The sequence below is a fragment of the Corythoichthys intestinalis genome, chromosome 11 (assembly GCF_030265065.1).
Source record: "Corythoichthys intestinalis isolate RoL2023-P3 chromosome 11, ASM3026506v1, whole genome shotgun sequence".
NCBI lineage: Eukaryota > Metazoa > Chordata > Actinopteri > Syngnathiformes > Syngnathidae > Corythoichthys > Corythoichthys intestinalis.
In genome coordinates, this window is record NC_080405.1 from 42,289,480 (window position 1) to 42,305,841 (window position 16,362).

At 40.5% G+C, this 16,362-nt stretch overlaps 1 protein-coding gene across 5 annotated transcripts in view; it reads left to right on the forward strand.

Moving 5' to 3' along the window:
• Positions 1 to 16,362, forward strand: part of nexmifb (neurite extension and migration factor b) — a 249,522-nt gene that overhangs the window by 221,500 nt on the left and 11,660 nt on the right. The window lies entirely within an intron of this gene.

The following is a 16,362-nucleotide window of genomic DNA, read 5'->3' on the forward strand; positions in this document are numbered from 1 at the left end:
CGACCCCTGCTCTGGGGCCTGGTAAGAAATGCGCCACGGACCAGTACCTGTCAACGGCTCAGTTGTTGGGGATCACTAGTATAAATGACTTTGAATTTGATGGGGGAACAAGAAGACATTCTGAGTACCCCAGTTATGATCATTATTGTTATTTACAAGATATGACAAAACCAGGCCTTAAACCCTCTGAATTTTTGTAAAAAATCAATTTATTTCACAAATTATTGTCATTATTATAGCAGTTGCAAATCATTCCACTTCCCAGCACGCAGATATGGTAGTGGGGGGATGGCACACGAATGACTCTGAGTGGGCACAGATACTGTACATGAGTGCCACAGACACATTGAAGTCGCCAGTAGTTATTACAAGCTCATTCAATGCGGGTGCCTGCTTACATTGTGCGTTGTCACACCAGCCAAGCATAGTGACAATGCTCCAATCATGCATGGATCGTAGCGTCATTTTCCGCGGAGATGCCTCCATGCGACATGCGAATGTGTCACATTTAAAGGGAACATGAGAACCTACTTTTATTCTGATCTCTCAGGTGTGAATTTGTAGGGATTCTAAATCATGAATGTTGGACCTTTTTAACTTCAGTGCTTTGTGGAAAGAATTGAAGTAGGTAATTATATGTATTATAATTAGGGATGGATGAATTAGTAGCTTAATTAATCATTGTGTGCAGGATCGTATTTTGTTGCAATTGAGCCAAGATTACTGTGAGTAATGTGTTAGCAATGCTTCTTTTATAGAATAGAAGCATTTAATTAGGGTGAAAAAGTAGGTATTCCGTCATCGATTTTTTTTCTTTTGCATAACAAATGGAATTATTATTGTGCCTCCCCTTTATACTACTTATTTTTCCCTCCCTTTTACATAACTAGGCTCTAGCTTACCTGCAACCACTAAAATGTAGAAAATGGACAGATGGATCATGTTTCCCTTGGCTTATTAGCAATATGCCACCAAATTAATCTACTTTGGTAAAATTACATTTTTCATAATTCTCATTATCGTATTCGGCTGGGATGAATCAAGCCGTTCTGTTACCTCAAAGTGAGGCAGACACACCCATGTAGCCTTGTACATACAAAATGGCCACCAAAATTTGTTGTACGGCAGTAGAAGAATTTGATTTCCCCCAACCAATTAGCAAAGAAAGCTCTGAACGATAATCTTGAGGTATAAGGTGATCTCAGTCAGCCCAGCCCAGGTCACAGAGTATGTGTTGTGGTAATTAGGAAAAGCGGGAATTTATGTTGAAAACACTAGTTGACAGCAATAGTCGTCCAATCCATTTCAATCCATTTCAACTGGGAAGTAGTGTTGTATCGGTCGCGAACGATTCGTTCTTTTTGAACGAATTGTTTTGGTGAACGAGACCGAACTAATCATCATCTGCACTGATTCGTTCTATGAAGGTGGTGCTTGTTCGCTGCGTGGGAGGGCGTTGAGCAAGCGGCAGCGTCTTCTGACATCGCACACGACCAATCAGACGCCAGCCTCATCGCGGGCAGGGGAGGGACCGGAAACAGAATCAGGGCGTTTGTCACTCACGTCCACGTGTGGCCAATAAGCAGCCAGCGTGCAGGCAGGGGGGCAAGACTGAGTTTTGTCACTTCCCGTTCAGTGACTCGGTCCTCCGGTTCCTGACCTAGCTTGCTGCTAACTTGATTTTCCAGTAATGACTATGCGGTGAATGAATCAGAAAATGAAAGGAAATGACTTTGTCACATATTTGTTAACGTGGAGCCTATCAAATGCTGCTCAAACAGACAAAAACACCACACAAATCTAGCGAGCATTGTTTAGAGTAGTACTTTTCTCAACAAACTCGTGACTGCCTATGACGACATACTATCAAATTTACAGTAATTTAAAACACGGGTAGCTACGAGGCAAGCAAAAGCTGAGCTGCGGTCGCGTGACGGCAGTGAAGCGGGCAGAGAACTGTCACTATATGGAGGCTTCATGGCAGCGATATTTACCTCATATGTGCACAGAAAAAAATATTTAGTATGATCACCATAATACTGATTTGCAATGAAACTGTATGTACATGTCCATTTTTCCCCGAGTGTTTTATTTTTTTTTTTTCGTGTCAGCGTGTCGGGTGTTGGTTGGTTTGACAAATTATGTCAATCCGTCCATCATGTGCTACTCAAGCGCCCAAAACAACGCACGCAGACACGGGATATGTCGCAATATGTCTACATTTTTCTTAACAGACTAATGAGAGTAGAAAGGCGACATCGTAAAGAGCTAACAATTATTTCTCGTCAGCATTTGACGATCTGAGATGCGGGGACGACAGGGGAGCTGACCGGATTATTTTATTTATTAATACCAGTGCAAAAAAACAATATGATCACCATAATACTGATTTGCAATGAAACTGTATATACATGTAATTTTTTTCCTAGTGTTTTTTTTTTTTCTTCGTGTCAGGTGTTGGTTGGTTTGACAAATTATGTCAATCCGTCCATCATGTGCTACTCAAGCGCCCAAAAACAAAGCACGCGGACACGGGAGATGTCGCAATATGTCTACATTTTTCTTAACAGACTAATGAGAGTAGAAAGGCGACATCGTAAAGAGCAAACAATTATTTCTCGTCAGCATTTGACGATCTGAGATGCGGGGACGACAGGGGAGCTGACCGGATTATTTTATTTATTAATACCAGTGCAAAAATTCAACACGATCATCTTAATACTAAAAAACAAAAATACAACAGAGCGAGATGTAAATATGATGTGTTGGTCGTTCCATATTCAGAAATTAAACTTTCGATGTATTTTTATTTTCGTGACAGCAAACATGCTGTATATGTGATTGTATGTGTGATCAAGAACCTGCTAAAGAAAGTCCTTGCGCCCCCGCCCCCTACTCCCCTCACAAAAGGAAAATGTTTAACCGTGTCCTAAATCGGAATGCAAGCACGAGCCATGACTTTGAGCCCATAGAACTAGGACAGACGACGCGGAAGTTCTCCCTCGCTTTTGCAGCAGCAGGAGGGAGACGAGGCTGTCTGTGAAAGCAGAATGATACCGCCTGTCACTCATTTCTGAAACTACGACGAGTGGTCAATGTGGAAGAGAGGGAGGGACCAAGCAATGTCACTTCCCGTTCAGTTATACTGCGAAGCGGTCTTTGGTGATTCGTTCGGCAACGTCACTTCCCGTTCAGTAACCGAACGATTCGTTTGGGCGGGGAGGGAGATGAGGGGGGCGAACGATTCGTTGAACGATTTGTTTGAACGAATCTTTTTACTGAACGAACCGGAATGGATTCGTTTGCTCAAGTGAACGACAAATCTCGTCACTACTGGGAAGGGCTGGTAGCAATCAAATGCTCCTCCCAGTTAAAATGGATTGGACATCTATTGCCTGTCAATGGCAGCCAAAGAGTTGGGATATGTGAAGTCACAAGAAATTTATAAAACTAAACTAAATAAATACAGTGATCCCTCGCTTCTTCGCGCTTCCAACTTCACGCCCTCAGTCTATCGCGCTTTTTTTTTTTTTTTCAATTAATAAATGGATAAATAAATAAATACAGATGAGCCGTCCTGTTGTCTCACTCTCCCTCCTGCTGCTCTTTATTGGTCAGGCAGTGCAGTGGGCTTGCTTATAAAAGTTAACGTTGATTGACAGGCGTTTGGGTTTGATCTTGCCATAGACGCAAACTTCAAAGCGTTGCATGCATTAATCATCGTTTAACTTGTTAAACAGTTGCTGTGGCAACTCATTGTAAGTTAGCAGCTTTGAGCAGATTTGAGTGGACTCACCAAATGATGCATTTAATAAAGACAAGCATTTTTCTACTGTATTCTTGCATAAAAATTAATTCGTAGGGACAGTTACTTACATGTTTAAAATGTATCCTAATTATTAGGGCCCGAGCACTAGGCGTGCGAAGGCCCTATTGTTTTGCAAAGGATTATTTTATTTATTTTTTTTTTTCAGGGCAAATGAAAACGGCCAATTTGGAGGCCTGAACATGCACGAAAAGTCACCAAAATTTGCACATACGTGCGGAAAATTGTAAATTTTGATAATTTTGCAACGTTGAAAAAAAATGTAACAAAATGGCTCAGTGGCGCCCCCTTGAAATTTTAAAATTGGCCTATAACATTAGGGTCTGTCAACATAGAGCAATGAAATTTGGGGATTCTATACCTTGTCCAAAACCGCTCCAAAAAAGCATTGGCACCCATATTCCAAACCCAACAGGAAATCGGTTATTTTGGATCGAATATGAAATTTTTATCGATTTACAGGGTGCACATTTGAAGCCTTTTCGCCGAGGGAGTTAGTTGGATCATCTTCAAAATTGGTAAGACTGTTCAGGAGACATATGAGGTCTTAAGTTTTTAAAATGGTGCGTTTTCATTCACGGGTCTGACCTGGGCGTAGTGCCAAAGTCGGCCATTTTTTCGGCAAAATGACAAATTCAGTAAATGACTAATAGTTCCTTCACACAACGTTCAATCTTTTTCATATCTGGCATGTATGTGCGACATCCCACCCTTAACACGAGTGCATTGAAATATTACCCATTAGGCCTAGCGCCCCCTAGTGAGAACAGGAAATGCATTTTTTTACGAGACAGGTTCCTCCTCCAAGGAAAAAAAATCTGTTGACCTCAAACCTGCATCAGGGGAGCCTTAAGACCTGTGTTCAGGTGCCTGATGAAAAATATTGAGGTTTCGTTGAAGCGGAGGGGTCCAAACAGGAAAGTGAAAATGACCGTCAACAATTTGTCTCGCAAAAGACTTTGAACAGTCATAACTCGGCAGATATACAACATATCTGCACCAAACTTCCCGTGCTTGTTGAGAGTCATACTCTGAAGGGTCTGGTAGGGGTCATTTGCATCAACTCTACAGTGCCAACTAGTGGCGACAGAAAGGAGTTTTAAAAAAGGCCTTTCCTATTGGGTTTTTTCAACGTAGAGCAATGAAATTTGGGGAGTCCATACCTTATCCAAAACTGCTCCAAAAAGTCTCTTGCACCCATTTTCCAAATCCAACAGAAAATCGGTTATTTTGGATGGAATGTGAATTTTTTATCCATTTGTAGTAAAGTATACATTTGGAGGCCTGAACATGCACGAAAACTCACCAAATTGTGCACATACATGCGGCTTTGCGTGGATTTCGATAATCTTGCGGCGTTACAAAAAAATGTAACAAAATGGCTCAGTGGCGCCCCCTTGAATTTTTCAAAAAGGCGTTTCCTATTAGGTTTTTTTAACGTAGAGTTATGAAATTTGGGGAGTCGATACCTTGTGCAAAACTGCTCCAAAAAGTCTCTTGAACCCATATTCCAAACCCAACAGGAAATCGGGTATTTTGGATCGAATGTGAAATTTTTATCAATTAACAGGGTGCACATTTGAGACCTCGTCACAGAGGGAATTAGTTGGATCATCTTCAAAATTGGTTAGACTATTCAGGAGACATAGGAGATCTAAAATTTTCAAAATGGTGCGTTTTCATTCATGGGTCTGACCTGGGCGTGGTGCCAAAGTAAGCCATTTTTTCGGCAAAATGACAAATTCAGTAAATGACTAATAGCTCCTTGAAACAACGTTCAATCTTTTTCATATCTGGCATGTATGTGCGGGATCCCACCCTTAACAAGAGTGCATTGAAATATTAACCATTAGGCCTAGCGCCACCTAGTGGGAACAGGAAATGCCTTTTTTTACGAAACAGGCTCCTCCTCCAAGGAAAAAAAATCTATTCACCTCAAACCTGCAAGAGGGGAGCCTTAAGACATGTGTTCAGGTGCCTGATGAAAAATACTGAGGTTTGGGTGAAGCAGAAGGGTCCAACAGGAGAAGTAAAAATGACTGAACACATTTCGTCTCACCAAAAGTTTTGAACAGTCATAACTTCTACAACACATCTGCGCCAAACATCTCGTGCTTGTTGAGTCATACTCTGAAGGGTCCTGTAGGGGTCATTTGCATCAACCCTACAGCGCCAACTAGTGACAATAGAAAGTCACTCATTTTTTCAAATGTATGTCCAGTTCTTTTCAGGTTGGTCACTGTAATTTCAAGACCTTTTGTAATACTTATTTCACGGCCCATGTCCACATGTCTCTGTCTGTTGCCGTGATGACTTTGTTCGCCATTAAAAGGAAATATTTTTTTTCAGAGACTCAGGCAGCTTATAGAGCCACAGAATTTGGCACACTTGGTCGAATTGGCCCAGTTAGAAGATTCATTTTGGTTTTGAATAAGGGCTTGGCTGCACAGCTCAGTAGCGCCTCCTTTTTTGTAGTACTCTTTCCAATAGGGGTTTTTATCTATTAGGTGTGTGAATTTAAAGAGGCGACTTTCGAGCATGTGAGGTTCTAATGGGATGATTAGAGAGGACGATCTGCCACCACCCTGACCTGCACACTGTCCGAGTTGCGTGACGTCCCAGTTGCGCAAGATTGCGAGAAAGACTTGTGACTTTGTATATTGTGTCTAAATATTGCCATCTAGTGTATTTGTTGAGCTTTCAGTAAATGATACTGTAGCCATTTAACGTCTGCCCAAATGCATGATGGGAAGTGCAACCATGACTGTGCGTAGTGGTAGCAATCGATATATCTTCTCTGCGTTGGGAAATAACATAGGGTGTTTAGAAAAAGATCAATTACTACCTTTCTTCCCCACATTGCTTCCCATGATATTTATAATTGTAGGGAGAGGGATTGTAAGGCTTTAGCCTTAAAAAAAGGCTCCAAAGGCTGCCAAAATTCACTCTACTCATTTTACGCTGCCTTTTAGCTCTCTATATAGGTAAGACGGCGCCATTACAGATTGAGCGCGACAATGCGTGGGTGGGTCGTGCAGCGCATGCATTAATTGCGTTAAATATTTTAAGGTGATACATTTTTTAAAGAATTAATTACCGCCGTTATCGGGATAAATTTGATAACCCTACCTTAAGCCTAAACTAAAGACTCTGGATGAGTGTAACATATTATGTTTGTAACGTTAAATACAATTAGAAAACAATTTAATTAAAAAATATATATATATTAAAAAAAGGCATGGCCGATATTTTTTTGCCGATTCCGATACTTTGAAAATGACGTGATCGGACCCGATCGATCGGGATGCCTCTCATCAATATATAAGTATATATGTTGCAGGCCCAGCTAAACAAAAAGTGTGACTTATAGTCCGGAAAATACGGTACTCAACATTATCAACATTTTTACTCTTTGAGAATTGAATTTAGTTCACTACCACTGAACAGTGCTCATATCTCAAGACAGCCCTTGTAAATAAAGGCAAACATAATTCGAACAACTGGTTATAAAGCTTGTAAGTCAAGTCATTCGTATCACATACAGCCACTACTGTAAATATGTCAGTAAAAAAATTAGTATGGCTTTTTTTAAGGGAAAAAAAAGGGTACTATAAAGGTATAAACAAGAAAATTACAATCGTTTGACTTTTAAAAAGAAAAAACAGGTTTTCTAATGAATCTTGTTTATTTCTCAGACCTCATTAAATGAACGTTCCACATCACAACAACAGTTCCTGATAGGATGTGGATGTGAGCAGAGACAGTATCGTATAATTGTGTGTCATGTTACCAACTCATGGAATCCCACTTGCCCATTTGTCTCCCGTCCTGGCCCTGCTTTTGGCAAGGAAACATTTCACACACAGGCACAGGGCAGCTCCAGCTTCCCTCAGGTGGATGAATCCCTGAATGTCATGTCCTGCAAGATAAGCCCAGTCTAGTCAGGTCTTCTCTAACTTGGCACAGGGTTAGACTGTCTAGCATGGTCAGGCGCAGCAGGGCTGAGGATCCCGACCGTTCACTGCCGGCTGCCAGTAGTCGATGTCGCTCCATATGGTCAGTGCGAATGTCAGTGCCAGATTGCGTGAGCTTTTTTTTCTAATCAAGCATGCATTTCTGCTCGAAGACAACCTGTCACCAACACGATCCATACAGCGATTGAGCATCTCGTTTTGAGCTGCACAAGCTGAATTTTGTATTTTAATGCATGCCTTCTTTGCCTCTATCAGCTCATATGTAGAAGTAAAATTACATTGTAGTAGTAAGTGAATGTGTGACTTCTGATCTCCATTTGACCTTTGGTGTCAAACATGATTTGTCAGCTGAAGCCATTGCTGTACGGCAGTGTGTGTGTTTGTGTATATGTGTACCTGTCTGACTGATCTGTGGCACATTCTGAACAGCTGAAGAGCTAATGGTCCAGCTGGAGACAGATGGCCCCTCGATAACACTATACCCCCGAAGCCAATACGCACATGCATCACTTTCACGCGCACACACCCATACACACACGCACCATTCCAGTCATACAGGCACTGGATACAGTATAAATGTTTAATTTTATGTGAAGCAAGTCCAAATACATTTTTAATATGTATTAGATGCTTAACTGTTTAGTATTGCAGGATTCACATATTCAGTACTCAGTGCGTATGAAATCGATTTTACACCAGTGGTGGACTGCGCATTTGGAAACTCGGGCTGCACTGAGGACCAGTGTTGTTAATCTTACTTTAAAAAAGTAATTAACTACAGTTACAAATTACTTCTCCCAAAAAGTAATTGCGCTAGTAACTCAGTTAACTGAATGTGAGACTAATTAGTTACTTGGCAAAGTAACTGGTGATAATTTTCATGTTTTTTTTTTCTCAAAGAAAAAAAAACAGGTCACACAATGTGAAGTTTAAAGGGTTTTTGGGACAATTGGCCCTAGCCCAATTCTTTACCCTAAACTTAACTAGACACAGGGGTATTGCAGATATTGCGATAACTAGATAGTAACCTTTGCTATGTGTGGAAGTCATTTAATGTTGTGAATTAACCGTTAAAGTTGTTAAAATTGCTCCCGTTATTGCATTAGTTCCCTTCTGTCTATTTTCGACATGTGTAAGTTTTAAAACTGTTTCATCATTTAACGATAGATTTAAGTTAAGTTTTGCCGGTTTAGGAGCATTTTAGAGAAAAAGTTACTTAGGTTCGCTAGGAAGGTTCTCTACAACAGAGCCTTCCTGAGAAGTCTACTGTTTTAAGAAGGCGGCTGCTTATTAACGCATCTAGTTCTTTATTATACATGTTGCTAATGCCGCCATGTTTTTCATTTGCATCTAGTTCTGTATATATGTGATATCTACCGAAGCATCACGTGGGCGTAGTTTGCAGGCTATCGGCTACAGTCATGTATTATTGGAGCCACCTAGCATAGTAGCATCGCATTTGCAACGGCGTCACACTCCCTTGCCTCTTCCCCACTGCTGCTCTGCTCTCTCGTCTCAGTGAGTCCGTCTTTTTCAGACTTTTCTCGCGTCAGTCAACCAACATTATAACACATAATAACGCAGGCCTTTCCCGCCTCACTAACGGTAACGGCAATGCCAAGATGAGAAAAGTAATTCATTAGATTACTCACCACTGAGTCTTCATTGTTTGGCTGGGGGTGCGACTTATACTCAGGAGCGACTTATGTGTGAAATTATTAACACATTATAATATTATTTCACATATTATATTGGTGTTTTGGAGTGACACTGATGGTTTGGTAAACTTGTTAGCATGTTCTTATAGTTATCTGAATAACTCTTAATAGCTATGGCCACATTCGCGTTCTGCCTTTGGCAATGAGTGTTCAATTGTATTACTTTTACTTTATATTGAAATGCATGCTTTTAGTTTGTGGCGCTTTCACGCCCACGTGGGGGCGCACTCGCACTTGTTTACGTGAAGAAGAGCGCTCACACGCCAGAAGAAGACAGACTGCTACGCAGCTCTGAGTGAGTGGGCGGGTTAGCGAGAGACATGGCTGTGAACCTACGTTCATTGTTTATAAAATATCTCTACAGAGGCACCGCCTGTGTGTATCATCGTTTCTGCTGTTGTTGTGTGTTTTCCACCTGCGATCGGACACTTAGAGTCAGTTGTGTTTGTGTGTCTGAACGATGTGCTACTGCTAGCGAACGCATGCTAACCGTTTGTGTCATTGCTGTATTAGCACCTAATTATCATTTATTTACGTTGATGCGAACCTGTTTGGTATCCAGGACGAAATTGATTCAGCAAATGATACGGACGTCCAGCATCGTCATTTGGGAGTTCAGCTCGCTGTATAGCCAGGACCGAGCCGTAGCATCCTGGTGAGGACAGTATATTTGCATTTCATTGTTCATGCATCATGTAACATCATACTGTACACTTGTTCAGCATGTTGTTCTCTATTGTATTTTTATATTAAATTGCCTTTATAGATGACATATCTGTTCTATGTGTTGGATTTTATCAAGTAAATTTCCCCCCAAAACGCAACTTGTACTCCGGTGCGACTTATATATGTTTTTTTTCCTCTTCGTTGGGCATTTTATGTCTGGTGCAACTTATACTCAGGTGCGACTTATAGTCCGAAAAATACGGTAATTGAAAAAGGGAAAATAAGCGTTATATGATATTCCGTAATGAGTTTATTTAATACAAGTCAGGAAATAAAATCTCTCGCAGGTAGGAGTTTTATGTTAATGTAAGCAAAGTTGTTACTCTTAAAACCGCAAAATATTTAAGTTGTACCTTCCTTTTTTTGTTCAGGATTCAGGTCACGTTTACACGAAAATGATGTTACGTCGTAACGCAAAAGTGGCGTCTTGCCGTTATTCTAAGTCCGCGTTTACACGACCAATTTGTGTGGGGGGAAACTGCGTGCACACGAAAGCGCAAAAATGCATGAAACCTCAGATTTGCCAATGTAGTTAGTACGCATTCCCAATGTATAGGTGGCAGCATCAGCAAAACTTCCTTCTTGTAACCCTTCCCTCCTGTCTCCTCTTTCGTCCTGGTCAAATAACAACATGGCAAAGCGCATCAGGCCGAGTAATTTTGTGTGGACTGACGAGACTAGATTCTTGAATAATGTTGACCGCAGTTAGGCCGTGTCCAAGGTTGCTTCTTGAATACATGTTTCATACACTGTCGGACTTTTGGCGTGCACTGACTAGGTCTGTCGCGATCACAAATTTCAGTAGGCGATATATTGTCTCTTAAATTATTGCCGGTACACAATATTATTATATACTTTTGTTCAAATGAAAAAAAAAATTCTTTTTTTTTTTCAATATCGGATCGGGACCCGGTATAGGCAGATTCGCAAAATCAGGTGACTTGGACTCTGGTGCAAAAAATATGCGATCGGGACATCCCTAGTTTATACGTCACTCTAGCCGGCTTTTACAATTTTTCGCATTTTCAGCCCCCCAAAACGCTGTTGCTGTGTAAACGATAGCGCTTTCTGGAAAAGTTTTCAACCCCGTTGCCATCGTCGTGTAAACAGACCCTTAATTATTCAGTTTTACACAATCCACATTGTTCTTTATAGTAATCCTCAACAGTCATTGACTAATCACATACAGTGAGGTAAATACGTATTTAGTCAACCACCAATTGTGCAAGTTCTCCTACTTAAAAAGATTAGAGAGGCCTGTAATTGTCAACATGGGTAAGCCTCAACCATGAGAGACAGAATGTGAAAAAAAACAAAAAATCACATTTTTAAAGAATTCATTTCCAAATTAGATTGGAAAATAAGTATTTGGGCACCTACAAACAAGCAAGATTTCTGGCTCTCAAAGAGGTCTAACTTCTAACGAGGTCTAAGATGGCTCCACTCGTTACCTGTATTAATGGCACCTGTTTTAACTCATTATTGATATAAAAGACACCTGTCCACAAGCTCAGTCAGTCACACTCCAAACTCAACTATGGCCAAGACCAAAGAGCTGTCGAAGGACACCAGAGACAAAATTGTAGACCTGCACCAGGCTGGGAAGACTGAATCTGCAATTGGTAAAACGCTTGGTGTAAAGAAATCAACTGTGGGAGCAGTTATTAGAAAATGGAAGACATACAAGACCACTGATAATCTCCCTCGATCTGGGGCTCCATGCAAGATCTCACCCCGTGGCGTCAAAATGATAACAAGAACGGTGAGCAAAAATCCCACAACCACACGGGGGGACCTAGTGAATGACCTACAGAGAGCTGGGACCAAAGTAACAAAGGCTACTATCAGTAACACAATGCGCCGCCATGGACTCAAATCCTGCACTGCCAGACGTGTCCCCCTGCTGAAGAAAGTACATGTCCAGGCCCATCTGCGGTTCGCTAGAGAGCATTTGGATGATCCAGAAGAGGACTGGGAGAATGTGTTATGGTCAGATGAAACCAAAATAGAACTTTTTGATAGAAACACAGGTTCTCGTGTTTGGAGGAGAAAGAATAGTGAATTGCATCCGAAGAACACCATACCCACTGTGAAGTATGAGGGTGGAAACATCATGCTTTGGGGCTGTTTTTCTGCAAAGGGACCAGGATGACTGATCTGTGTAAAGGAAAGAATGAATAGGGCCATGTATCGAGAGATTTTGAGTGAAAATCTCCTTCCATCAGCAAGGGCATTTAAGATGAGACGTGGCTGGATCTTTCAGCATGACAGTGATCCCAAACACACAGCCAAGGCAACAAAGGAGTGGCTTCGTAAGAAGCATTTCAAGGTACTGGAGTGGCCTAGCCAGTCTCCGGATCTCAACCCTATAGAAAATCTGTGGAGGGAGTTGAAAGTCCGTGTTGCCCAACGACAGCCAACACTGCTCTAGAGGAGATCTGCATGGAGGAATGGGCCAAAATACCAGCAACAGTATGTGAAAAGCTTGTGAAGAGTTACAGAAAACGTTTGGCCTCCATTATTGCCAACAAAGGGTACATAACAAAGTATTGAGATGAACTTTTGGTATTGACCTAATACTTATTTTCTACCGTGATTTGCAAATAAATTCTTTAAAAATCAAACAATTTGATTTTCTTTTCTTTTTTTTCCCACATTCTGTCTCTCATGGTTGAGGTTGACCCATGTTGACAATTACAGGCCTCTCTAATATTTTCAAGTGGGAGAACTTGCACAATTAGTGGTTGACTAAATATGTATTTGCCCCACTGTATTCTCACAGTATTGCCGTAACTGCCCTAAATTCTATATCCGTAAAAAAAAAAAAAAACATACTGTATGTTCTCTCCCCCTGAATAGAAAATGTGTCAGTATCATCAGTGAAGTCAGTTATGCTGTCAATTTCTGGGGAATTGGTGGCAAATATATCACTGTGATGCTTTTGCAAGCTGACAAGTTGCTACTATTGCACTTTTCCGACTTGGAGCGGAAGCAAGAGGATGCGTATTTCTCCAGAGATTGCCATCGTTAAATGATGTAGCGAACATGCATGCTTTTCATGACCAGCGGGCTTGTTGCAACATTTTCGCAGGACAGAAGCCCACGAGACACGCTCTTGCAAATTTCATTACCTCTCTGAATCACTCTCAGATCATATGCATATTCAAAGATGTGCTCAATAGCAACACACATCGTAAAAACTGTTAGTTAAGCAGTCTTCCCTGAAGCCTTTACCATAATAGCAATAATGATTTGGTGAATGTACTTTACATCGACATGTTGTCATTGCTATTAAATTCTTTGTATACTGTATATAAACAGCATATATTATTTCCTTTTTAACTTTTATTTTTCCAATAGGAATAGTTGTATAGTCTCAGCACAGGAATTACAAACAGGTGTGGAGGATATTACTTGTACAATATCCAACATATGGGCTTGCCATGTCCCAAGTGTGCGTACCTGCCTCCACGGCTGTGATCTAATTATGCAGCACAAATACATTTATTTGCCTCCTGCTACAAACCTGTTTCTGTGGATTTTGATTGTTCCTCATCAGTCTTCGACTGATTAAGACAATGTCACAATCAGCCCTCTGAAATTGTCCCAAACAAATCATTGGAATTTGGAACGAGGACCTTTGTGGATTTCAACATGCAATTTTTGTCGTGTTTGTTAAGATATAGTTTCTATATAGAGCAAGGGCGTAAATTTGGTCTCAACATTGTTAAGGACGATATAACAGCATAACCTGCATTTGGACTTTTTGCTGTGGACGGGACATTATTAACTCCCAGCCATTTTCACTGGAGCAAGGCCCTTCACTCCCGGCCGTTTTACTGGATTTTGACTGATTTTGCAAGGCCCACAGAAAATTCTGTTCTATTGCTAACCCACGAAAAGAATGATTAGACTCTTCTTTCAGCAGAAAAAAAAATGTTAGTTCATGTCTTTTTCCATTCTTTAGAAATCAGCATTTGAGTGTAGCTTAGTTTTAGCAATTTTCGAATTTCTGATGAAAAAAACTGAGATATTGAGCTTTTTGTGAAAGCATACATTTCAAACATACCTTTGACTTATACACAGCTATTTTTTTTAGTTACATCCCAAACATCTGAATAATGTTTTCCATTTACAAAATAATATAAAATACAAGACAAATAGAGCTTTTGATTGCAAAATAACCATTTATTTACACTAGGGCTGTCAAAATTATCACGTTAACGGGCGGTAATTAATTTTTGGAATTAATCACGTTGAAATATTTGACGCAATTAACGCACATGCCCCGCTCAAACAGATTAAAATGACAGCACAGGGTCATGTGCAGTCACGTTACTTGGGTTTTTTGGAGTATTGTCGCCCTCTGCTGGCGCTTGGGTGCGACTAGTTTTATGACCATGAGAATTGTGTAATTATTGACGTCAACAATGGCGAGCTACTAGTTTACTTTTTGATTGAAAATTTTACAAATTTTAATAAAACGAAAACATTAAGAGGGGTTTTAATATATTTCTATAACTTGTTCTAACATTTATCTTTTAAGAACTACAAGTCTTTCTATCCATGGATCACTTTAAGAGAATGTTAATGATGTTAATTCCATCTTGTTGATTTATTGTTATTATAAACAAATACAGTACTTATGTACAGTATCTTATATGTATATATTCGTCTTGTGTCTTATCTTTCCATTCCAACAATAATTTACAGAAAAATATGGCATATTTTATAGATGGTTTGAATTAATTACGATCAATTAATTTTTAAGCTGGAATTAACTCGATTAAAAATTTTAATCGTTTGACAGCATTTGCACATAACTATAGTATTGAACCGTTGAACTATTTGCGCACATAACAACGGGGAAGGCTCTCGGCTGCTTCCGTGACTAATCTTATGAGTCCGATCAAGATCGGTCTCACTTTTTTCATCATCTTCATCGTTGGTTTCAACCTCGGGCTAAGCAGTAACGCAACGTGAGCTCCGCAGTGTAAAACCGCAGTGTGGAACCTGACACTGTTGTGGACGTCACCGTCTGTCTCATCAAGATAGATCTTTTTTAAATCCTTCTTTGACGATGGTTTCGTTTTCTTTTCAAAACACTCCTCCAGAAAACTAGCTAGCACGAACGTAGCACAAACGAATGGCACCACTTCGGAACCATTTTGCTGTAAATGAGGGGCTTAGAGGGAAGTCAGCACTCGAAATTAGTATTTCAAGCCCCCAATTTACTGCAAAATGGACCCGAATTTGTGTTATGATCGTGCTAATTATTATGACACCCCTCTGTTATTGAGAGAGTTGGTATGCTCCATTAGCCGCCGGAGCTAATCTGAGGAAAAGCTACTAGTGACGGCACCACTCGAAATTAATATCTCAATAAAAGCATAACACTGTATCAACAAAACCGTTGCAGCACAAACGATTGACATCATTTTTATATTAATTTGCGTCTGATGGGGGGGGCCAACTTTATGGAGGTCCGTATAGATGGTCACAAAGCACATATAAAGTGTATAAAGTGTCGTCCTTTTTTTTTTTTTTTTTAAACATCCGGGTCATCCTCTTGTCGTTGTGTTGCGTGATTTTGCTGCTGTGCTGTGAGCCGTTTGCTGTTGTGCTACGAGCTATTTGCTGTTGTGTTGTGGCAGTTGGGATTCGTGCTTTTGCCAGTTTGCAATCGCACTTTAGGAATTGGGGATCGTGTTGTGACAATTTGCATTCGTGCTACGAGCCATTTGCTGTCGTGTTGTTGCAATTGGGGTTCGTGCTTTTGCCAATTTGCAAACGCGCTTTAGGAATTGGGGATCGTGTTGTGGCAGTTTGCATTCGTGCTTTTTTCTTTTGCAAAGCGTTTGTAATTTGGGTTCATGCTTTTTTCTATTTGCAAAGTGTTTGGACTTTGCATTTCGCCTGACACCTCTCGGCCACCGTACAAATGACTCGTATATACAGTGTACCCTTCTTATTGTACTGTTGTAGTGTTGTCTTTTTGCATCCTTTATGCCATTGAATATGTAAGTGCTTAGGGAACTGTCATGACTCATTTTAAAATTGTACCTGAAATTAAATCTGCTGTAGTCACAAACTGACTCAATAATGTCCATGCTAGATT